Source organism: Oncorhynchus mykiss, chromosome 4 (genome assembly GCF_057628025.1).
Source record: "Oncorhynchus mykiss isolate SJ-2025 chromosome 4, ASM5762802v1, whole genome shotgun sequence".
Classification (NCBI taxonomy): Eukaryota; Metazoa; Chordata; class Actinopteri; order Salmoniformes; family Salmonidae; genus Oncorhynchus; species Oncorhynchus mykiss.
Window position 1 is genome coordinate 74675263 of NC_143025.1, and position 24784 is coordinate 74700046.

A 24784-nucleotide genomic window follows, 5' to 3' on the forward strand; every position below is an offset into this window, starting at 1 on the left:
GTGTACACTAGCCACTGGGTCCCTGAGGGGGAGGCCCTGTATGGGGCTGCTCTCAGCCCAGACCAGACCAGCAGCAGGTAGGTGGATGGATGGATGGATGGATAGAAAGACAATGCCCTTGGAAGAGCAGGCTGAGCTCATTGGTGTTTATGTACGTATACTCATTATATCTATGTCTAATAACACATATTACAGTAAAATGGCATGTTACACTGTAAAAGAAAAAAGCCTATCCTTTACTCTTAATCCTTGATATAGAGCTGGCAGACAGTTTACAGGGACAACAGCTTGCTGTGCTTTATAACACAGAGCAGTGGAATGGCACCCCAGGGAGCCATAGCTACAGAGAGCACCTGCCCGCTATCTCGCCTCTTGCCTGCCTGCATCAGGCCCCTTTACTGTTCCAGCATGTGTTCTCCCTGAAAGTAGCTCATTAAGGTGTGATTACTGTCTGCCTTTCTGTCCCTCCTTGCCCTCCCCCGTTTCTGTCTCTCCCTGCTGTCTGTCTTTCTGTCTCTCCCTGTTGTCTGTCTTTCTGTCTCTCCCTGTTGTCTGTCTTTCTGTCTCTCCCTGTTGTCTGTCCTTCTGTCTCTCCCTGCTGTCTGTCTTTCTGTCTCTCCATGCTGTCTGTCTTTCTGTCTCCCCCTGTTGTCTGTCTTTCTGTCTCTCCCTGTTGCCTGTCCTTCTGTCTCTCCCTGCTGTCTGTCTTTCTGTCTCTCCATGCTGTCTGTCTTTCTGTCTCTCCCTGCTATCTGTCTTTCTGTCTCTCCCTGTTGTCTGTCTTTCTGTCTCTCCCTGCTGTCTGTCTTTCTGTCTCTTCCTGTTGTTTGTCTTTCTGTCTCTCCCTGTTGTCTGTCTTTCTGTCTCTCCCTGTTGTCTGTCTTTCTGTCTCTCCCTGTTGTCTGTCTTTCTGTCTCTCCCTGTTGTCTGTCTTTCTGTTTCTCTCTGCTGTATTTATGTCTCTCTGCTATCTGTCTTTCTGTCTCTCCCTGTTGTCTGTCTTTCTGTCTCTCCCTGTTGTCTGTCTTTCTGTCTCTCCCTGCTTTCTTCTACACATGGGCTTAATGTCTACTTACATCTGAATGGAAAGGTGAGACTAAAAATTGTCTCAGTACTATTAGTGCAGGATGACAGTGCCCTAAGTTACTGATCTAAGGTCAGTTTAGCATACTATTTGCATTGGTATTAGATTTATCTCAATCAAGATGGAACCACAGAGTGGTTGATATGCTGGCTATGATTGTCAGTTTACGCTGAGACAACATGTGTTTTTTTTGACCACTTGAGCTGAAGATAAACCATCAGTGAATGGTTTGGCGATTTGTCCTCCTCACTGACGTTGGTAGCTTTGATTTTGAGAGGAGAGAAGCATCTTAACTTCAGTCATATCTTTGATTGATGTCGATCAGATAGAAATAGGTTTTTATCTCTGGGAGAGGAAGGTGAATGCGGAGTCATGCAACCACCCACGCTGTTCCCATCTCAGATCAGTGCTCTAGATGATGAATTGGCCTGCTTTTGCCTAATCTGCAGACGAAGATGCCTGATACAGAAGATATGCTGTTATTGGTCCTTTTTTGTCCTTTGATGAAGAGGATTTCTGTCCTGTAGCTCTATGTCTGTCCTGTAGCTCTATGTCTGTCTTGTAGCTCTATGTCTGTCCTGTAGCTCTATGTCTGTCCTGTAACTCTTTGTCTGTCCTGTAGCTCTATGTTTTTCCTGTAACTCTATGTCTGTCCTGTAGCTCTATGTCTGTCCTGTAGCTCTATGTCTGCCCTGTAGCTCTTTGTCTGTCCTATAGCTCTATGTCTGTCCTGTAGCGCTATGTCTGTCCTGTAACTCTGTCTGTCCTGTAACTCTATGTCTGTGGTGTGGCTCTATGCTGTGATTGCCTGCTAGCTTTTTTCAATGTGTCTGTGGCGAGGCTGTTTGCGATGCTGTCCTGTCCTTTCCTCCCGTGGAGGATTACAGGATGTGGCAGATCAAGGGCCTGAGCCTGGCAGCGGGTAGTGCTGAGCGGGCTGGAGGACCAGGGGTAGAGGAGAGGACAGGAAAGGATCCCCAAATCTGCCAGCCTAAGTGAATGCCCTGTGATCCTAAAAACGGTCCTATTTGTGATGCTGGGCAGGGTTAGGAGTATGTGTTTTCTGTCCCTTTGGTGCTGTCTGACTGAGAGTGAGAGAGGCTGGGGAAAGAGAGGGGGAGAGAGAGACAGAGAGACAGACACTCACATGCACATAATCATGTTTGTTGTACTATCCTTGTTGTTACCAAACAATTGATTCCCATTCAAAATCCTATTTTCCCAAACCCCTAACGCTAACCGTAAGCCTAAAATAGCCTTTTTCCTGGTGGGGACCGGCGAAATGTCCCCACTTTTCTTTGTTTTACTTTCCTTGTGAGGACTTTTGGTCCCAACAAGGATAGTAAAACAGACAGACAGACAGACAGACAGACAGACAGACAGACAGACAGAAAAGGGTTCTGTTTGTCTGTCTGTTGATGTCACACTCCACCTAGCTGCTCAGGTTAGGCCTGTGCAGCTCCTGGGCTCTTGCACCAGAATATAACTTATCTGTGTGTTGTATTTTTTAGAATCCCCGAGCCGACTAGCTTAACCCTTATTTCTCCTGTAAGTCACTCTGGATTAGAGAGTCTGCTAAATTATTAAAATAATTAAATGTACTACACACACCATCTCAATTGTTTGGGACCAATCTGCATCATAGGCATATCCCTGCAGCAACATATTGTCTCACAATATGTGGAGAGCAATTGAAAGATGTCCATCTGCACCAGCAGTTTAGCTAAAGTATATTAAATGATCTGCTCATTGGAGTGCGAGAGAAGGGACTGTATTACTAATACAGACTGCAGAATGATCATATTACAGATGGAATGAGAGGTATAGCCCTACCTTGGGAAACCTCTATGAGGGTACTTTCATCCTTCACGGAACCACTGATCTAACATGACCAGATCAGTGTTTGCAGTGGTTTCGAGGGTTTCGTCTATCTATCTGGCATACAGCACAAGATCAGTGATGGCTTCCAGAAATGGAGGAAACAAGGAAGGAGGTGTGCGTTTTGGGTGGCCTGTTGGTGTTTCCAGTGGGCAGTGTCCAGGGTTGTCGCTCCGCACATCAACAGATTATCTCATATGCACACACACACACACACACACACACACACACACACACACACACACACACACACACACACACGCACACACACACACACACACACACACACACACACACACACACACACACACACACACACACACAAAGGATGGGCATATGGCTAAAACGCAACATTTAATCACAATGTACACTATATGGCCAAAAGTAGGTAGACACCACTTCAAATTAGTGGATTTGAATATTTCAATCACGTCCGTTGCTGACAAGTGTATAAAATCGAGCACACAGCCATGCAATCTCCATAGACAAACATTGGCAGTAGGATGGCCTGACTGAAGAGCTCAGTGACGTTCAACATGGCACAGTCATAGGATGCCACCTTTCCAACAAGTCAACTTGTCAAATTTCTGCCCTGCTAGAGCTGCCCTGGTCAACTGTAAGTGCTGTTATTGTGAAGTGGAAGCAACGTCAGCACAAGAACTGTTCGTCAGGAGCTTCATGAAATGGTTTCCATGGCCAAGCAGCTGCACACAAGCCAAAGATCAACATGCGCAATGCCAAGCGTTGGCTGGAAGGGTGTAAAGTTCACCGCCAGTGGAAACGTTCTCTGGAGTGATGAATCATGCTTCACCATCTGACAGTCCGACGGACGAATCTGAGTTTGGCGGATGCCAGGAGAACACTACCTACCGAGTGCATAGTGTCTGGGGTTGTTATTCATGGTTTGGACTAGGCTCTTTAGTTCCAGTGAAGGGAAATGTTGTCACTACAGCATACAATGACATTCTAAACAATTTTGTGCTTCCAACTTTGTGGCTACAGTTTGGGGAAGGCCCTTGCATGTTTCAGCCTCTGTGCACAAAGCAAAGTCCATACAGAAATGGTTTGTCGACATCGGTGTGGAAGAACTTGACTGGCCTGCACAGAGCCCTGACCTCAACCCCATCGAACACCTTTCGGATGAATTGTAACGCTGACTGCAAGCTAGGCCTAATCACCTAACACCAGTGCCAGACCTCACTAATGCTCTTGTGGCTGAATGGAGCCAAGCCCCTGCTGCAATGTTCCAACATCTTATGGAAAGCCTTCCCAGAAGAGTGGAGGCTGTTATAGCAGCAAAGGGGGACCAATTCCATGTTAATGCCCATGAATTTGGAATGAGATGTTTGACAAGCAGGTGTCCACATACTTTTGGTCAAGTAGTGTAGCACATGTATGCATTGTTTTACCTGTTGTAGTATTTTGTTGTAGCATGCCACATTAGTTATTGCATTCTATTTCAGAGTTGTACACTACATATTGACCAATGTCTGTTGATTGTTTAATGCATAGTATTAGTATTACAATGTGAATATCTATGTGGCTTTTCCCTCCTATTCTGTAGAGGTCTGACTCTGAATGTAAATATCTGTCTCTAGAGATCTGACAGCAGCGATCTGGCTACAGAGGGCTAGCTTCACACAGAGAGAGTAGAGGAGCTAACACTGATGCTGGATAGAGCGAGAGATTTACACAGAGTAGGGCAGCCAGCATCACAGCGCAGAAATGCTGCAATTTCCAGGCCAGAAGAAATTGTGTATATACTGTATTTCTTGATTTATTCAATTCTTTATATTATTTTTCATCCCTCCCTTCCCTGTCCAGGCGTCTCTCTTCGGGAGCTAACCATTTTAGATGGCACTCCACAGTACAGACCAGGCCTGAGGTTGTGTGTGTGTCAGTACTTACATAATGCGCTGGATCTCAGGGATAGGAAGGCAAGGCTGAATGAGACAGCAACAGTGTCATCAAAGGAGCTGGCTGCTGTGTGTGTGTGTGTGTGTGTGTGTGTTTGATGTGAGTGTGTTGTGTGTGTGTTTGTGTTTGATGTGTGTGTGTGTGTGTGTGTGTGTGTGTGTGTGTGTGTGTGTGTGTGTGTGTGTGTGTGTGTGTGTGTGTGTGTGTGTGTGTGTGTGTGTGTGTGTGTGTGCTTGATGTGAGAATGTTTGTGTGTCTCTGTGTCTGCCTGGCTCCGGTATGCACATACAGTACCAGTACACATCTACTCATTTAAGGGTTTTTCTTTATTTTTGACTATTTTCTACATGGTTGAATAATAGTGAAGACATCAAAACTATGAAATAACACATATGGAATCATGTAGTAGCTAAAAAAGTGTTAGCCAAATAAAAATATATTTTAGATTTTAGATTCTTCAAAGTAGCCACCCTTTGCCTTGATGACGGCTTTGCACGCTCTTGGCATTTTCTCTACCAGCTTCACCTGGAATGCTTTCCAACAGTCTTGAAGGAGTTCCCACATATGCTGAGCACTTGTTGGCGGCCTTTCCTTCACTCTGCGGTCCAACTCATCCCAAACCATCTGAATTGGGTTGAGTTTAGGTGATTGTGGGGATCAGGTCATCTGATGCAGCACTCTCCTTCTTGGTCAAATAGCCCTTACACAGCCTGAAGGTGTATTGAGTCATTGTCCTGTTGAATAACAAATGACAGTCCCACTAAGCGCAAACCAGATGGGATGGCGTATTGCTGTAAAATGCTGTAGTAGCCATAATGTTTAAGTGTGCCTTGAATTCTAAATAAATCACAGACAGTGTCACCAGCAAAGCATCCCCACACAATCACACCTCCTCCTCCATGCTTCACGGTGGAAACCACACATGCAGAGATCATCCGTTCACCTATTCTGCATCTCACAAAGACACAGCTGTTGGAACCAAAAATCTCTAATTTAGACTCATCAGACCAAAGGACAGATTTCCACCGGTCTAATGTTGATTGCTTGTGTTTCTTGGCCCAAGCAAGTCTCTTCTTCTTATTGGTGTCCTTTAGTAATGGTTTCTTTGCAACAATTCGACCATGATTCATGCATTCTCCTCTGTGTGCAAAACTGTCATCAAGGCAAAGGCTGGCTGCTTTGAAGAATCTCAAATATAAAATATATTTTGATTTGTTTGCTTTGTTTTTTTGAATTACTACATGATTCCATATGTATTATTTCATATTTTTGATGTCTTCACTATTATTCTTCAATGTAGAAAATAGTAAAAAATTAAGAAAAACCCTGGAATAAGTAGGTGTGTCCTGGTACTGTATATTACATTGATATGTTAGACTTTTTTGTAGATGTTCCAAATGAGTCCATCAGTGGCTTGTACAGTATGTGTGGAGGCCTGGAGATGCTAAACATGTTTATGTTAATTAACGGTCAATTACCGTGAGACCAGCAGTCTTTTGCATGACAATGACCGTCTGACAACATGTAATGACCTATGTCCTATGTGGAGAAACGCTTAACTCCCTCGTTCCTTCTAGCGTCGGTAGCAACATTAGCGGCAGCATCCGGGTGGGCTGGTCAAGTCCCTGAGGGAGGTTGCTACGGAAAGGCTACAGGCACAGCAGGAACTCAGTGGGGATTGGGATCAGATCCTAACCTCTACTACCTCCCACAATCTGGATAGGAGGGACTGGGGACGATGGGAAAATGAAATAACCTTCACTTTGGAGCTACTGTCTTGTGAGAGCTTGGAAGGATGCGTGTGTTAGTGTATGTGCGCCTGGTGTGTGTGTGCGCAGGCATGTTTGCCTGCATGTGTGTGCGTATGTGTATGCTGGTGGATGACTTGTTTCAGCCAGATGGCAGGTCTTGCTGATTAACAGTGTATCTAACAGGAAGAACCCACAGGACAGATGGGGTCATAGGGGAGCATTAAAATAATATCTCAGTCTTATCCTCCCCCATAAAAAAATGTAACTTGCGCTTGTCTTTTCCTACTACCGCTAACTTTGTTGATCATTTCTTTATCGAGGAAAAAATGTACTAACTTTGACTTGTAATATGTGATTGTCTCACATACAGTGCCTTGCGAAAGTATTCGGCCCCCTTGAACTTTGCGACCTTTTGCCACATTTCAGGCTTCAAACATAAAGAAATAAAACTGTATTTTTTTGTGACGAATCAACAACAAGTGGGACACAATCATGAAGTGGAACGACATTTATTGGATATTTCAAACTTTTTTAACAAATCAAAAACTGAAAAATTGGGCGTGCAAAATTATTCAGCCCCCTTAAGTTAATACTTTGTAGAACCACCTTTTGCTGCGATTACAGCTGTAAGTCGCTTGGGGTATGTCTCTATCAGTTTTGCACATCGAGAGACTGAAATGTTTTCCCATTCCTCCTTGCAAAACAGCTCGAGCTCAGTGAGGTTGGATGGAGAGCATTTGTGAACAGCAGTTTTCAGTTCTTTCCACAGATTCTCGATTGGATTCAGGTCTGGACTTTGACTTGGCCATTCTAACACCTGGATATGTTTATTTTTGAACCATTCCATTGTAGATTTTGCTTTATGTTTTGGATCATTGTCTTGTTGGAAGACAAATCTCCGTCCCAGTCTCAGGTCTTTTGCAGACTCCATCAGGTTTTCTTCCAGAATGGTCCTGTATTTGGCTCCATCCATCTTCCCATCAATTTTAACCATCTTCCCTGTCCCTGCTGAAGAAAAGCAGGCCCAAACCATGATGCTGCCACCACCATGTTTGACAGTGGGCATGGTGTGTTCAGGGTGATGAGCTGTGTTGCTTTTACGCCAAACATAACGTTTTGCATTGTTGCCAAAAAGTTCAATTTTGGTTTCATCTGACCAGAGCACCTTCTTCCACATGTTTGGTGTGTCTCCCAGATGGCTTGTGGCAAACTTTAAACAACACTTTTTATGGATATCTTTAAGAAATGGCTTTCTTCTTGCCACTCTTCCATAAAGGCCAGATTTGTGCAATATACGACTGATTGTTATCCTATGGACAGAGTCTCCCACCTCAGCTGTAGATCTCTGCAGTTCATCCAGAGTGATCATGGGCCTCTTGGCTGCATCTCTGATCAGTCTTCTCCTTGTATGAGCTGAAAGTTTAGAGGGATGGCCAGGTCTTGGTAGATTTGCAGTGGTCTGATACTCCTTCCATTTCAATATTATCGCTTGCACAGTGCTCCTTGGGATGTTTAAAGCTTGGGAAATATTTTTGTATCCAAATCCGGCTTTAAACTTCTTCACAACAGTATCTCGGACCTGCCTGGTGTGTTCCTTGTTCTTCATGATGCTCTCTGCGCTTTTAACGGACCTCTGAGACTATCACAGTGCAGGTGCATTTATACGGAGACTTGATTACACACAGGTGGATTGTATTTATCATCATTAGTCATTTAGGTCAACATTGGATCATTCAGAGATCCTCACTGAACTTCTGGAGAGAGTTTGCTGCACTGAAAGTAAAGGGGCTGAATAATTTTGCACGCCCAATTTTTCAGTTTTTGATTTGTTAAAAAAGTTTGAAATATCCAATAAATGTCGTTCCACTTCATGATTGTGTCCCACTTGTTGTTGATTCTTCACAAAAAAATACAGTTTTATATCTTTATGTTTGAATCCTGAAATGTGGCAAAAGGTCGCAAAGTTCAAGGGGGCCGAATACTTTCGCAAGGCACTGTATCTATCTTAAGATGATTGCACTAACTGCAAATCGCTCTGGATAAGATTGTCTGCTAATTTACTGAAATGGCAAAACGAGTAGAGGAGACATGGCGTGTAGATGTCAACTGTTATATCAACTTTACTTAACCAGGCCTAGCTAAACAGTATCTGTGTCATGTAGTCAGTGCAACAGTCATGTTGTATAGGGTGGTGTAGGATTCTGAGTACAATCAATGCCATTGTACTGAAGGGCTGTGGAGCCTGACTCAAGCAAATTATTATTCAATTCTTAACATCTATAAAGCTGCGGAACCCTTTTGTAACCTCACTAGATTACACTTGACAGTGAACATTGTCACCATCCCTGTCCAGCTGGACAGCGTGTATTTCAGTGCTTTTCAACCCAAAGTCTCTTAGCCATGACAAGCTCTCAACAGGATGGTTTTTAAGCAATAAAACTAGGTTGTCATAGAAATCCCCGGTAGGTGACGTCTTTTCAGATCCTATTAAATAAAGTACTGTACAATTACCTCTTCCTATAATTCTACTGGCTTCTGCAGCCTCCCAGACAGACATCCCTTATCTCTCTGCTGCTGTGCCCCTGTCCAGCCTTGAATGATGACAGTGTGTGTGTGTATGTGTGTGTGTGTATGTGTGTGTATGTGTGTGTATGTGTGTGTGTGTGTGTGTGTGTGTGTGTGTGTGTGTGTGTGTGTGTGTGTGTGTGTGTGTGTGTGTGTGTGTGTGTGTGTGTGTGTGTGTGTGTGTGTGTGTGTGTGTGTGTGTGTGTGTGTGTGTGTGTGTGTGTGTGTGTGTGTGTGTGTGTGTGTGTATGTGTGTGTGTCATTCTACTCAGGAGGAAGGACATGTGTGATTCACTGGATCGCTAATGGAAAAGTTTTAGCGAGAGATTCAATATTGTCTTGGCTCAGAAAATGCTGCCCCCCGTCCCCCTCCTACTCCTCCTCGTCCCCAACCCGCTTTCTGTAATTTACCCTTCCAGTGAGTCACCGCAATAAAAAAGGCCAAGTGGTCTCTCTATTAAATCCAAAACCAATGTGATTGGATGATAACAAGTCTCTATGACCCGAGGCCTAACAGCCAGACAAGGAATAAGGGAATATCCACTGAACAAAAATATAAACGCAACATGCAACAATTTAAAAGATTTTACTGATTTAAAGTTCATATAAAGAAATATGTCAATTGAAATAAATAAATTAGGCTATAATCTATGGATTTCACATGACTGGGAATACAGATATGCATCTGTTGGTCACACATAACTTTAAAAAAAACGTACGGGTGTGGATCAGAAAACTTGTCAGTACCTGGTGTGACCACCATTTGCCTCATGCAGAGCGACACATCTCCTTCGCATAGAGTTGATCAGGCTGTTGATTGTGGCCTGTGGAATGTTGCTGGGAACTGGAACACACTGTCGTGCATGTCTATCCCAAACATGCTCAATGGTGACATGTCTGGTGAGTATGCAGGCCATGGAAGAACTGAAACTTTTTCAGCTTCCAGAAATTGTGTACAGATCCTTGCAGACATGGGGCCGTGCCTTATCATGCTGAAACATGAGGTGATGGCGGCGGATGAATGGCACGACAATGTGCCTCAGGAGCTCGTCACAGTATCTCTGTGCATTCAAATTGGCATCTATAAAATGTGTTCATTGTCCGTAGCATATATTCCCATACAATAACCCCACCGCCACCATGGGGCACTCTGTTCACAACATTGACATCAGCAAACTGCTCGCCGACATGATGGCCATCTGTCCTGTACAGTGTAAACTGGGATTCATCAGTGAAGAGCACACTTCTCCAGCGTGCCAGGGGCCACTGAAGTCGGTTACAACGCCAAACTGCAGTCAGGTCAAGACCCTGGTGAGGACGTCGAACACGCAGATGAGCTTCCCTGAGACGCTTTCTTCAGTTGTGCAAACCCACAGTTTCATCACCTGTCCGGGTGGCTGGTCTCAGACGATCCTGCAGGTGAAGAAGCCGGATGTGGAGGTCCTGGGCTGGCGTGGTTACATGTGATCTGCGGTTGTGAGGTCGGTTGGATGTACTGACAAATTCTTTAAAAGGATGTTGGAGGCGTCTTATGGTCGAACAATTAACGTAAAATGTTCTGGCAACAGCTCTGGTGGACATTCCTGCAGTCAGCATGCCAATTTCACACTTCTTCAAAACTTGAGACATCTGTAGGATTGTATTGTGTGACAAAACTGCACATTTTAGAGTGGTTTTGTATTGTCCCCAGCACAAGGTGCACCTGTGTAATGATCATGCTGTTTAATCAGCTTCTTGATATGCCACATCTGTCAGGTGGATGGATTAAATTGGCAAAGAAGAAATGCTCACTAACAGTGATGTAAACAAATGTGTTCACAAAATTTGAGAGAAATAAGCTTTTTGTGGGTATGGAACATTTCTGGGATCATTTATTTCAGCTCATGGAACATGGGACCAACACTTTGCATGTTGCGTTTATACTTTTTTTTCAGTGTAATAGAAATGGTGGCTACTGTGAAACCCTGAAGTGATATGATACATATTCAGGACTGGAGTGGCATGATGTGGTCCTAGTAACCAGAGTCTGTGGTCCATTTCATCTCAATTCCAGGTTTGGAATTGTATCGCACTCTCAATGAGAAATTCCATGCCTGATTTATGTAACAGAAGTTTAAATGAAGTTGACCCTCAGCGTCTTTGCCTGTTAATGATATTTGCTTACTCTCTGTTAGATCAGTCTGTTTCTCTATCTCGCTCTCTTCTCTCCCTCTGCCTCCTCTTCGCTTTTTTGCCCTCCCTCCCTCCCTCCCTCCCTCCCTCCCTCCCTCCCTCCCTCCCTCCCTCCCTCCCTCCCTCCCTCCCTCCCTCCCTCCCTCCCCCCCACTCTTTGTTGAACACCTCTCTCCTCCCCCTGCCACTGCAGATGGTAGTGTGTGGGTTGTGTGTGTTGGCCAGGTGAGGTAGAAAACAAGCTGTGCTGTGTCCCAGTGCAGGCCAGGCTACCTGGTGCCTGAGATGTCACCTTCCTGTGCACTAATTACAGTCAACAGACGGCAGCACACGCTCGACTGGCTCCTCGCTGTAAATACAGGCCTCATGTGGACACAGAGAAGGGAGAAATACAGGTACACACACACACACACACACGCGCACACACACACACACGCACACACACACACACACACACACACACACACACACACACACACACACACACACACACACACACACACACACACACACACACAGGTAGAACAAATGGTCAATGGATGCCCCCATGGCGAGTGGGCACAGATCAGAGAATCTCTCTCTCTCTCCCTTCAATTACCCCCAGCCTCCATGGTAGAGGGCAATAGCTAATGACAGAGAGAGGGAGGGGAGGGAGTGTCATTATGATGCAAAACCCCTATTTCAGTTCTTGGAATTCATGTTAAAGATTGTGAATCATAATGCCATAGTTTTGTTATATAAATACCACAAGGTATCACATGTCATATCCTAATGGCATAGTCTTAACATTTAAAAGTGAAAATTAGAACGGCAGTTAGAAGCTGGGAACTGTTTTTAAATGCTAGTAGCAGACATCTGCATATGGGATAGTGGGATGCAGGTTGTGGTTGGCTCCAGTGATGTAGTGGAGGGTAAATACAGTTTACCCCGCTTTTTCCATTTCATAAATAGGGTTAATACGCACCTGTTATGTTATATTATCATTTTTCGCATTAGCATTTATGCTACTGGCCTCCTGTCATTTTGGAAATGTTAGTATGCTAGCATTTACCCATTATGCATTTACCTCTATATCCTTGGCTGTCTCCCTTTCTCAGAGTGACGTGATTATATGATAAGGCACTGACACGCGGCTTTAGAGTGGTGCTCTGTCTGAAATGCTAGTACAACAGTCATGTACAGTTTGAGAGTGATGTGATGACATGGGCCCTGACTCCCTGACCCTGTCAGTGGTTCCTGTGAGGAGATTTTGTTCCCTCACCTAGTGCAGTGCCCTTCACCTGACCTCTGCCTCTCTACGGGCCCTAAGTGCTAACTGCATCTCTCTCTCTCTCTCTCTCTCTCTCTCTCCCTCTCTCTCACTTCCACTCCCTCTGTCTTTCTTCTACCTTTTCCACTACCTTTACCTCTCACTGCCCTTTCACTCTTCCTTTTCCACTCTTTTCAATATTCTTGCTTTCTCTCTTTATTTTTGAATCTCTTATTTTTTTGTATCATTCTGTCATTCTCTCTGAAGTGCTGTGTAAACAGGTCAAGAGGCTTAAAGGCCAGAGGCTTTGCATGTGGAAATGTGTGTGCATGTGTGGAGTGGTTTGTAGTTTGCAAGCGTTATGCCTGCTCCCAGTCCACACTCGTGCTAGCTACTGTGCTGTTCCTGGAAAGCCAGTAGTCAGTCAGTCAGTCAGTCAGTCAGTCAGTCAGTCAGTGTGCCTGCCTACTGCTTACAGTAGAGTAGCAGTGTAACGGACTAACGCCTAGATGCATCACCAGCACATCACATAGCACATCCCCACTCCAACCTCCCCAGTCCTGCTATGGTGTCTTCTTGAAGTACCCCCCCCCCAGGACACTCAGCTGCTATGGAAAACTACTGACATATAGAGGCTATGACCAGGAGATACTGCCGGAGGTGTAACCTGGTTTACTTTATTGTAAGGACGTTTGGAAGAATAGCCATGGAAGTAAACTGTTCAGACTAGACTTTATACTGTAAATGGTGTCCATTTTATGGACTTTCTAGTGTTGATATGACAGCATTGCTGGGTACCTAACTGTACAGAAATACTACAATGTCGTGGTTAATGGCAATTTATTGGTTCTTTGTAGTAACCTTACCAATATGGCCATCAAGCTGTCATTCAACAGTAATAGACATATTTTTCAATGGTCTTGGCTGTTTCTGTTGATGGAAACTGATATTAGACCTGTCATTAAACATAGACAGGCTTTAGAGCTGTAATGCTTTAGATCTGTGTGTTGCCTCCCACTAGGCACCCACTGGTTGTATCAACATTGTTTCCACGTAATTTCAGTGTGTTCTGTGATGTAGTGTAGATGTAACGGATGTGAAACGGCTAGCTTAGTTAGCGTGGGCGCTAAATAGCGTTTCAATCAGTGACGTCACTTGCTCTGAGACCTTGAAGTAGTAGTTCCCCTTGCTCTGCAAGGGCCGCGGCTTTTGTGGCGCGATGGGTAACGATGCTTCGAGGGTGACTGTTGATGTGTGCAGAAGGTCCCTAGTTTGCGCCCGGCTATGGGCGAGGGGACGGTCTAAATTTGTACTGTTACATTGATGCTGTTGACCCGGATTACTGGTTGCTGCGGAAAAAGGAGGAAGGTCAAAAGGGGGGTGAGTGTAACGGATGTGAAACGGCTAGCTTAGTTAGCGTGGGCGCTAAATAGCGTTTCAATCAGTGACGTCACTTGCTCTGAGACCTTGAAGTAGTAGTTCCCCTTGCTCTGCAAGGGCCGCGGCTTTTGTGGCGCGATGGGTAACGATGCTTCGAGGGTGACTGTTGATGTGTGCAGAAGGTCCCTAGTTCGCGCCCGGGTATGGGCGAGGGGACGGTCTAAATTTGTACTGTTACATAGAGACACCTGAAGGATGGAGGATGTGTATTAATGTCTGGGATGTGCCCTCGGTAACTCTGTCTGCAGGGATGACACACACACATTTTTCTTTATTTCCTTCTCAATTCGCTCTCCCCTGCTCTTCTTTCTCTCGATCTCTTTAACTCTCTCCTAATCCTTTTCTCTCTGTCAGTCTCACTATCTCTCTCCTCTCTTTCTTTCTCCTGTCTCTCCCCTGTCTCTCTGAGTTATCTCTCTATCCCTTTTCTCTATTCCCTTAGTAATGATGAATCATCTGCATTACTCTGACTGTACGCCTAACTCCATTTGATCACAGCCCAGCCCCAGGATCTGCCAATCACATCGGCCCATACTCGACTGACGGCCTGCGTTTCCATTGTGCCTGTCTCTGTGACAGACTGTGTGGTGGCAATACAAAAGAGGTTTGGGTTTCGCTCCATTGAAAAACATCCCCTCAGTGTCGTTAGCGTCTCGATTCAAAGAACATCGACATCTCAAGAAACCATTCTCTCCATCTTTCCCTCATAGCTAACTACGCGAAGCGCCTTGACACCTTCAACCTTGCTAATGTGCCTTGGGAAACTTCCATATGTGATACACCCTCTTGATTTGGTCTCATGAAGCAACATTTGAAATGGTGTTTTTTACATTGGATAAAAGCAGAGACACAGACCTATACAATGGTATATCATACACTGCATTTGAGGAACAATGGGAAAGTAATTCTGCTTTGAATGTTATTAAACTTGTAATCTCACTTTTGAGAAAATGGCCTTTGAACGTTTTGGTACCCACCCATTCAGCGTCGTTCACACCCTTTTAAGCTTTAGCCACACCCATCTCTTTAAGGGTTGATCGGAGCATTTTGTCCTAGCAACAATAGTCAAGCACCCAAGCCAACTGGCTAACTTCCAGACACAAATGAGAGAACAGCTCACAGCTCATAATTTAACTCGCCCTAGCAGAGCTGGTTAGGCTGTTTTTATGTTATCCAGAGCGTTGGTGACTGCAACTGTGCTGCTGGCAACAATTTATGTTTTTTTGCCAACATTTACTGACATCGGCCAAATTCAACGGTGTTAAGCATTCATAAGTTCATCAGTTATTCTGTGCTCTGGCACACTCAGACGAGAGTGCTCTGAAATTGGAGTAGATAACCAGAACAAATTTACCAGCTACATCTATCAACAGTTGTTGCAGTGACATTCTATTGAAATGGATACTTGCATAGTGGAGTCTTTTGTTAAGACATGTAGCTAGCTAGCTAGCTAAACAATTAACTATAATCCCAACTCATGACGTTACTACCCTGCATGAATGTGCAGGTAGCCAACCAACCAGGTTCAACGTTACCTAGCTAACATTAGGCTATAACTAGCAAAGCAAATGGCTCTGAGATACGAATAATAAGATCATACACGTAACGGTAGATTTCAAAACTTGGTCCTCCAGAAGGTGGAGAGCAACACTTATGCAGTTCTACAACACGATCCATTTAAAAAAGCTACGTTAGACAGGATTACCTACACATACTGACCAGCTCAAATAGACAGCAGTGTGCTATATGGCAGACCAATCCAAACTCATCTCTCGGCATGTCCAGCCCACTCATTATCTCAGCCAATCATGGCTAGTGGGAAGGATGCTGACTTTTTCTGTGGCTAAACCAACTAGGCTCAGAATTTAACAACTGTATTTGTATTTACAGATGTCATACAAGTCTGTTATTAACTCTTAGAACCACCCATCCCGGATCCGGGAGAATTGTCATCAACAACGCTGAATAGCACAGCGCCGCAGTCAAATAATATTACTAAAAAATATTAATATTCATGAAATCACAAGTGCAATATTGGAAGCAGCTTAGCCTTTTGTTAATCCACCTGTTGTCTCAGATTTTGAAATTATGCTTTACAGCAAAAGCAATACAAGCGTTTGTGTAAGTTTATCGATTGCTCGACCAAACAATAAGTACACCTAACATCAGGTACCTTGATTACGAAAATCAGAAAAGCAATCAAATGAATCGTTTCCCTTTGATGATCTTCGGATGTTTTCACTCACGAGACTCCCAGTTAGACAACAAATGTTCCTTTTGTTCCATAAAGATAGTTTTTATATCCAAATACCTCTGTTAGTTTGGTGCGTTATGCCCAGGAATCCACCGGAAAGAGCGGTCACGACAACGCAGACAAAAATTCAAAATTATATCCACAATGTCAACAGAAACATGTCAAAAGTTTTTTATAATCAATCCTCAGGGTGTTTTTCAAATATCTATTTGATAATATATCAATCGGGACAGTTGGCTTTTCACTAGGACCGGGAGTAACAATGGCCGCCTCTCTCTTTTGCGCACAAATCACTCTCAGAGCCCCCACCTGTCCACTTACGCAATGTGGTCGTTCACACTCATTCTTCAAAATAAAAGCCTGAAACTATGTCTAAAGGATGTTGACACCTTAGGGAAGCCATAGAAAAAGGAATCTGGCTGATATCCCTTTCAATGGTCAATAGGGATGCATAGGAACACAGGGGTTTCAAAATAAGAGGCACTTCCTGATTGGGTCTTTCTCAGGCTTTCGCCTGCAATATCAGTTCTGTTATACTCACAGACACTATTTTTACAGTTTTGGAATCTGTCAATTATATGCATATTCTAGTATCTGGTCCTGAGAAATAGGCTGTTTACTTTGGGAACGGTATTTTTCCAAACATAAAAATAGTGCCCCCTAGCTTCAAGAGGCATTTCTGCCTAAAAAAACGCTTAATGATAAAATAAAAAGAGTTTACTTTGAAATGGCTCTCCTGTGAAATAGTGACCCGCGACATACGCCTCGTTTCCTGAAACGATTCACATATACAGGTCATTCGGAATGTATTCAGACCCCTTTACTTTTTCCACCTTTTGTTACGTTACAGCCTTATTCTAAAATGTATTAAATATATATGTTTTTCTCTTCAATCTAAACACAATAACCCATAATGACAATGGAAAAAAACATATATATTTTTTTGCAAATGTATATTAAAAAAGTGTTCAGACACTTTGCTATGAGACTCGAAATTGATCTCAGGTGCATCCTGTTTCCATTGAGAATCCTTGAAATGTTTCTACAACTTGATTGGAGTCCACCTGTGGTAAATTCAATTGATTGGAGATGATTTGGAAAGGCAACTGTATATATAAGGTCTCACAGTTGACTGTGCATGTTAGAGAAAAAAAACAAGCCATGAGGTCAAAGGAATTGTCCATAGTGCTCCAAGACAGGATTGTGTCAAGTCACAGATCTGGGGAAGGGTACCAAAAACTGTCTGCAACATTGAAGGTCCCCAAGAAAACAGTGGCCTCCATCATTCTTAAATGGAAGAAGTTTGGAACCATCAAGTCTCTTCCTAGAGCTGGCTGCCCAGCCAAATTGAGCAATCGGGGGAGAAGGGCCTTGGTCAGGGCGGTCACCAAAAACCTGATAGTCATTCTGACAGAGCTCCAGAGTTCCTTTGTGGAGACAGGAGAACCTTCCAGAAGGACACTTATCTATGCAGCCCTCCACCACTCAGGTCTTTCTGGTAGAGTGGCCAGATGGAAGCCACTCCTCAGTAAAAGGCACATGACAGCCCCCTTGGAAGCATGGTGGTGCTGTGGGGGTGTTTTTCAGTGGCAGGGACTGGGAGACTAGTTAGGATTGAAGGAAAGATGAACGGAGCAAAGTACAGAGAGAGATCCTTGATGAATACCTGCACCAGAGTGCTCAGGACCTCAGACTGGGGCAAAGGTTCACCTTCCAACTGGATAATGATCCTAAGCACACAGCCAAGACAACGCAGGAGTGGCTTCAGGACAAGTCTCTGAATGTCCTTGAGTGGTCCAGCCCGCTCAGAGCCCGCTCTTGAACCCAATCAAACATCTCTTGAGAGACCTGAAAATAGCTGTACAGCGACGCTCCTCATCCAACCTGACAGAGCTTGAGAGGATCTGCAGAGAAGAATGGGAGAAACTCCCCAAATACAGGTGTGCCAAGCTTGTAGCGTCATACCCAAGAAGACTCAAGGCTGTAATCGCTACCAAAAGTGCTTCAACAAAGTACTGAGTAAAGGGTCTGAATACTTACTTATGTGATATTTCAGTTTTTTCTTTGTCATTATGGGGTATTGTGTGTAGATTGATAAGGGGGAAAAAAAACAATTTAATTAATTTTAGAATAAGGCTGTAACGTAACAACCTGTGTAAAAAGTCAATGGGTCTGAATGCTTTCCGATTGCACTGTAGGTGGTGAATTATCCAAGGGTAAATCTAGGAGAACAACAGGGAGCTGCATGGTGTTGAGGACTATTATACAGTGGTGGAAAAAGTACCCAATCGTCATATTCAAGTAAAAGTTAAAGTCACGCAGTAAAATACTACTTGAGTAAATGTCTAAATGTATATAATTGTAAATATATTGAAGTATTAACAGTAAATGTAATTGCTAAAATATACTTAGGGATCAAAAGTAAAAGTCAAAGTATAAATCATTTCAAATTCCTTATTTTAAGCAAACCAGATGGTACCATTTTCTTGTTTTTTTAAGTTTACGGATAGCAGGGCACACTCCAAAACTCAGAGATGATTTACAAACAAGAAATGTGTTAATGAGTCCGCCAGATCAGAGGCAGTAGAGGTGACCAGGGATGTTCTCTTGATATGTGCGTGAATTGGACCATTTTCCTGTCTTGCTAAGCCTTCTAAATGTAATGAGTACTTTTGGCTGTCAGGGAAAATGTATGGAGTAAAAATACATTATTTTCTTTAGGAATGTAGTGAAGTAAAAGTAGTCAAACAATATAAATAGTAAATTACAGATGCCCAAAAAAACTACTGTAGTACTTTCAAGTATTTTAACTTAAATACTTTACACCACTGTTATTATTTAGCCAGCAGCATACCAACCTGCATCCCACTGCTAGTTTGCATCTGAAGCTAAGCAGGGTTGGTCCTGGTCAGTCCTTGGATGGGAGATCAGATGCTGCTGGAAGTGGTGTTGGAGTGTCAGTAGGAGGTACTCTTTGCGTGTGTGTGTGTGTGCATGCACGTTAGCAGTGTGAATGGCCACAGGTAGGGCTCTAAATTAAACATTTTCATTGGTAGCACGGTGCTCACAACTTAAAAATGTTAGAAGCACCACATGAAATTTAGGACTACCAGAAAATCAGATTTTTAAGTTGAGATCCATTCTATATTGGGCCTATATGAATTACATCTACTTTTGGAGCACACGTTATGTAACATTTATATGTAATATTATATTACATATATTATATTATTTTTAATTTAACCTTGATTTAACTAAGCAAGTTAGTTAAGAACAAATTCTTATTTACAATGAAAGCCTAGGAACAGTGGGTTAACTGCCTTGTTCAGGGGCAGAACAACATATTTTTACCATGTCAGCTCGGGGATCCGTTCTAGCAACCTTTCAGTTACTAGCCCAACGCTCTAACCACTAGGCTATCTGCCTCCCTATTGTAACAACATTAGTTTATTATAAAGGCTAAAATGTCTATACAAATACCTGTCATTGAAATTACCAAGTCATTTGTGGAATATTTGGTTTCTATATTGTGTGTAAATCACTGTTTTCCTATTGAGATGCATTACACTGAAAATTGTACACCGTTTCTTTAAAAACATCAGGATTGTGATGAGGACGTCCAAGAGATCTGTCATTCATTCATTGCTATGATCATTGATCTTCTGAAGATTAAGCTATCCCTTTTCCTTTCTTTCTATGCCCCCAAATATTGGGGTATACTGGTAAAGTTAGCTAGGTAGCCAATGAGGTAACATGACTGAACAAAGTGTAAAAAATGTTTAACGACGCGCAATTAGTGTTAGAAAGGCCCACGACATGGTTTATGGATGTAAATTGCAGTCCTGGTGATCCGCTATAGGAAGATGAAAATGTTGCTCTGGTAATATGAGTCAGATCTTTTGATCTGGTCCTGCTTTTTTCTCTTGGGCACTTGGAAACAACAGTACATCTAAGCATTATCATTGCAACAATTATTTTCATAGTCTCACAGTGCTCCTAAAATAAAACTCCTGTTCACACAGCAAAATATTTAATTGCATATATGACCAAAGTAGTTGCACTTTAGAGCCTTGGCCACAGGGATGTTTGTGCTTTTCCGTCTGATTGAGCTAGAATGATGTTGTGATGTCAAATGTAGGAATGGGGAGGAGCAAAGGGGCTGAGATGGACAACTGAAGGCTGGAGGGAGTACATGGAGTGGGAGACAGAGGGATAGAGGGAGAGAGATAGAGGACATCAAGCGAAAAATGTACTGTATCTAGAAGCAGGGGGTGGTGGATCATTGCGTCTGTTTGTCTTAGTATCATCCTCTGACTGGGAATCAGGGAAAACATCAGGAGAGAAACACACTGTTCTAAAACTACTGCAATCCGACAGTCAGGCAGACAGAGAGAGAGAGAGAATAGTCCCAACATTCCAGAACAGAACAGCATAGCCAGTGACATTCTATTGTTCTTAATTTCTATGAACACAGCTAGCTACCATAAATATTTTATAGCAGTAGAATAAAACCGTAGTACTCACATCATTCAGGGACAGTGAGAGAACAGAGGCCCGGCAAAGCCCCGTCTACAGTCTACACTATACTAGAATCAACAGTCTGCTTGATCTTTGTCTTGATTGTGTGAGAGACTGTAGCTATTTTGTACATCTGTGATTATAGGACCCATAACATGGTCCATGGCTGTCCATGGCTGTGGACTCCCCATCCTACCCCTACAGCTTGGCTGTGTACTCCCCATCCTACCCCTACAGCCTGGCTGTGTACTCCCCATCCTACCCCTACAGCTTGGCTGTGTACTCCCCATCCTACCCCTACAGCCTGGCTGTGTACTCCCCATCCTACCCCTACAGCCTGGCTGTGTACTCCCCATCCTACCCCTACAGCCTGGCTGTGTATCCCCATCCTACCCCTACAGCCTGGCTGTGTACTCCCCATCCTACCCCTACAGCCTGGCTGTGTATCCCCATCCTACCCCTACAGCTTGGCTGTGTACTCCCCATCCTACCCCTACAGCTTGGCTGTGTACTCCCCATCCTACCCCTACAGCCTGGCTGTGTACTCCCCATCCTACCCCTACAGCCTGGCTGTGTACTCCCCATCCTACCCCTACAGCCTGGCTGTGTATCCCCATCCTACCCCTACAGCCTGGCTGTGTACTCCCCATCCTACCCCTACAGCCTGGCTGTGTATCCTCATCCTACCCCTACAGCCTGGCTGTGTACTCCCCATCCTACCACTACAGCCTGGCTGTGTATCCCCATCCTACCCTTACAGCCTGGCTGTGTGCTCCCCATCCTACCCCTACAGCCTGGCTGTGTACTCCCCATCCTACCACTACAGCCTGGCTGTGTATCCCCATCCTACCCCTACAGCCTGGCTGTGTACTCCCCATCCTACCACTACAGCCTGGCTATGTATCCCCCTTCTCTCTTTCCTCCCACACTCTTTCCCATCCTCTGGGGCCTGGTCTCCAGGGCTGGAGCAATGGAAAGGGAGGGATAGATGAAGAGGAAGAGAAGGAGGGATAGGCACAGTAAATGAGAAGTGTCTAAACATGGAGAGGGGCCAGCAAGCCGACTCAGTCACACTATCTGAGTCAGTGCCCTGGTGTTGCGTAGGTGGGGCTTCCGTCTATTGGCAGGCATACTATTGGCTGTCCCCCCGCAGTCCAACGGGGGTTGGCTAAATCACTGCCCCCACATGGTGGTTCAGTGCCCCCACAGGGTCCTCTCTCAGTGGGGGTGGAGGTCCTTCTGGCCCTGGTGCTGCAGGGGGGACGCCCACCAGCGTTTACCCGCCACAGACTGCACCACAGTGGGGCAGAGTGGCTCTCACACCCTCCCTCTCACCTCCCCACCCCCGTATGCCCTGAGAATATAGGGACTAAAGATAGATATGCAAAGGAAGGAATATTTACAGTACAATATCGACAAGTCACTCTTGATGGAGACTTTCTGTGCCGATTTAAAGATGATTAAATTATTTTCAATTGGAAGGATTGGTACTGCACTGTATATGAAAAATAACAATATTTGCAACTTCTTTTTAGACAAGATGGTATCTCGTCAACACAATGCTGGCTAGGCTACTCCAATTCTGATTACATTATTCTAGGTTCTAATTGCTCATTGTGAGATAGGAACATCATATATCCATATTATCCACAGAACAGGCTGGTCAGGCTTCCCACTGGGTGAATGATGAACACACGCTGTGAAAAGGCTTAGCTAGCAACGTTGCGAGGCTGCCATTAGCTCTCATTTGGGGTCTATTGCCCTGATTCTTCTTCCTGTCTGGCGCTTGGCAACACTTTCACTTTCTCATTAAGAACGCTGTCAATGATTGCTGATAACACGGATCGGCCCGAAACATCAAACGCATTAATCTACACAGTCCTATACAGCTTCTGCCAGGGACCTCACAATGTTCCCTTACCACTTTAACCCTTTCAGTATTGGTTGGCTACTAACGGTTGCAACTCAATTTCAAGGTCATCTGTTGCTAGAGTAGAATGGCAATGCTATACTGTAGATGAGATACAGGATCTACAAAGAATCAATATTATATTCAAAGTATAATATATTCCCATTGTCTTATACATTGACAGTGAAAACTCGTCTTGATATCTTGATATTTCTAAAGATGGAGAACCACTGCAGATATATTTTGAAGATGCTCCTGCTGATGATGATGATGATGATGATGATGATGATGATGATGATAGCGTTTGTGCGGTCAAGTAAGTTGATGCTTCGCTTTGACAAAAATTGCCTCTAATGTTATCTCTTTGTTCTATCTTTTCTCTCTCTCTCTGATTGTGTCTTTCTGTCTCTCTGTCTGTCAGCAGGTAGTTCTCTGTGGAACGATCAATTGCTGGGCTCTGGTGCAAATTTTTTAAAACTGTTGCTGCAGTGCCATACATTTTTAATGGAGAAGGCCATTGTAGGGGGTTGTGCATATGTGTGTGTGTCAGAGAGGGAGAAGATAGAAATAGCTCCATTAAGTTTAAGGGAGTTACTACACTAGTGATGTCTGATCTCTACCCAAAGAGCTTGATCTTTCTAGAATACACAGTGTGTGTGTGTGTGTGTGTGTGTGTGTGTGTGTGTGCGTGCATGTGTTTGCTTGATTAACATGTGAAACCCTATGTGGTTGGTGGCAGTGCTGCAGCACCTGTGCACAGACCGGAGGAATCAATTGATAAGGTCTCTGTCTCTGTCTCTCTCTCTCTCTCTCTCTTCTTTGCTGTTTTGCCGAGCTGATTCCGTTCCTTAATGCTACACCCCCCTCTGTTCCCTCTGTTCACATGTCCCTATTTGGTTCACCTACACACCACCTGGCAGAAATCTGGACCTGGCAGTATGTATGTGTTTGTGTGTGTTTGTGTGTGTGTGTGTGTGTGTGTGTGTGTGTGTGTGTGTGTGTGTGTGTGTGTGTGTGTGTGTGTGTGTGTGTGTGGTGTGTGTGTGTGCGTGTGTGTGTGTGCATGAGTGGTGACTCACCGTGTGTGACCAGACCACCTTGTGTGTACAGACGTGTGATCCTAGTACCTGCTGTGTTGATATATACAGTGTGTGTGTATATTTTGAATATATTTGTGTGCAATGCTTTCAGAAAGTTTTCACACACCTTGACTTGTTTCACATATTGTTGTGTTACATCCTGAATTTAAAATCGATTAAACAGAGATTTTTTTTGTCACTGACTAACACACATTAATGTCAAAGTGGAGTTACAGTTGAAGTCGAAAGTTTACATACACCTTAGCCAACTGCATTTAAACTCAGTTTTTCACAATTCACGGCATTTAATCCTAGTAAACATTCCCTGTCTTAGGTCAGTTAGAATCACCACTTTATTTTAAGAATGCGAAATGTCAGAATAATAGTAGAGAGAATAATTTATTTAAGCTTTTATTTCTTTCATCACATTCCCAGTGGGTCAGAAGTTTACATACACTCAATTAGTGTTTGGTAGCATTGCCTTTAAATTGTTTAACTTGGGTCAAAGGTTTCGGGTACCATTCCACAAGCTTCCCACAATAAGTTGGGTGAATTTTGGCCCATAGCTCCTGACAGAGCTGGTGTAACTGAGTCAGGTTTGTAGGCCTCCTTGCTTGTACATGCTTTTTCAGTTGTGCCTAAAAAGTGTCTGTAGGTTTGAGGTCAGGGCTTTGTGATGGCCACTCCAATACCTTGACTTTGTTGTCCTTAAGCCATTTTGCCACAACTTTGGAAGTATGCTTGGGGTCATTGTCCATTTGGAAGACCGATTTGTGACCAAGATTTAACTTCCTGACTGATGTCTTGAGATGTTGCTTCAATATATCCACATAATTTTCCTTTCCTCATGATGCCATCTATTTTGTGAAGTGCAGCAGTTCCTCCTGCAGCAAAGCACCCCCACATCATGATGCTGCCACGGTTGGGATGATGTTCTTCGGCTTGCAAGCCTCCCCTTTTTCCTCCAA

At 43.9% G+C, this 24784-nt stretch overlaps 1 protein-coding gene across 6 annotated transcripts in view; it reads left to right on the forward strand.

Annotated features, from left to right (window-relative positions):
• LOC110521064 (syntaxin-binding protein 5) overlaps positions 1-24784 on the forward strand; it is a 129332-nt gene that overhangs the window by 14667 nt on the left and 89881 nt on the right. The window lies entirely within an intron of this gene.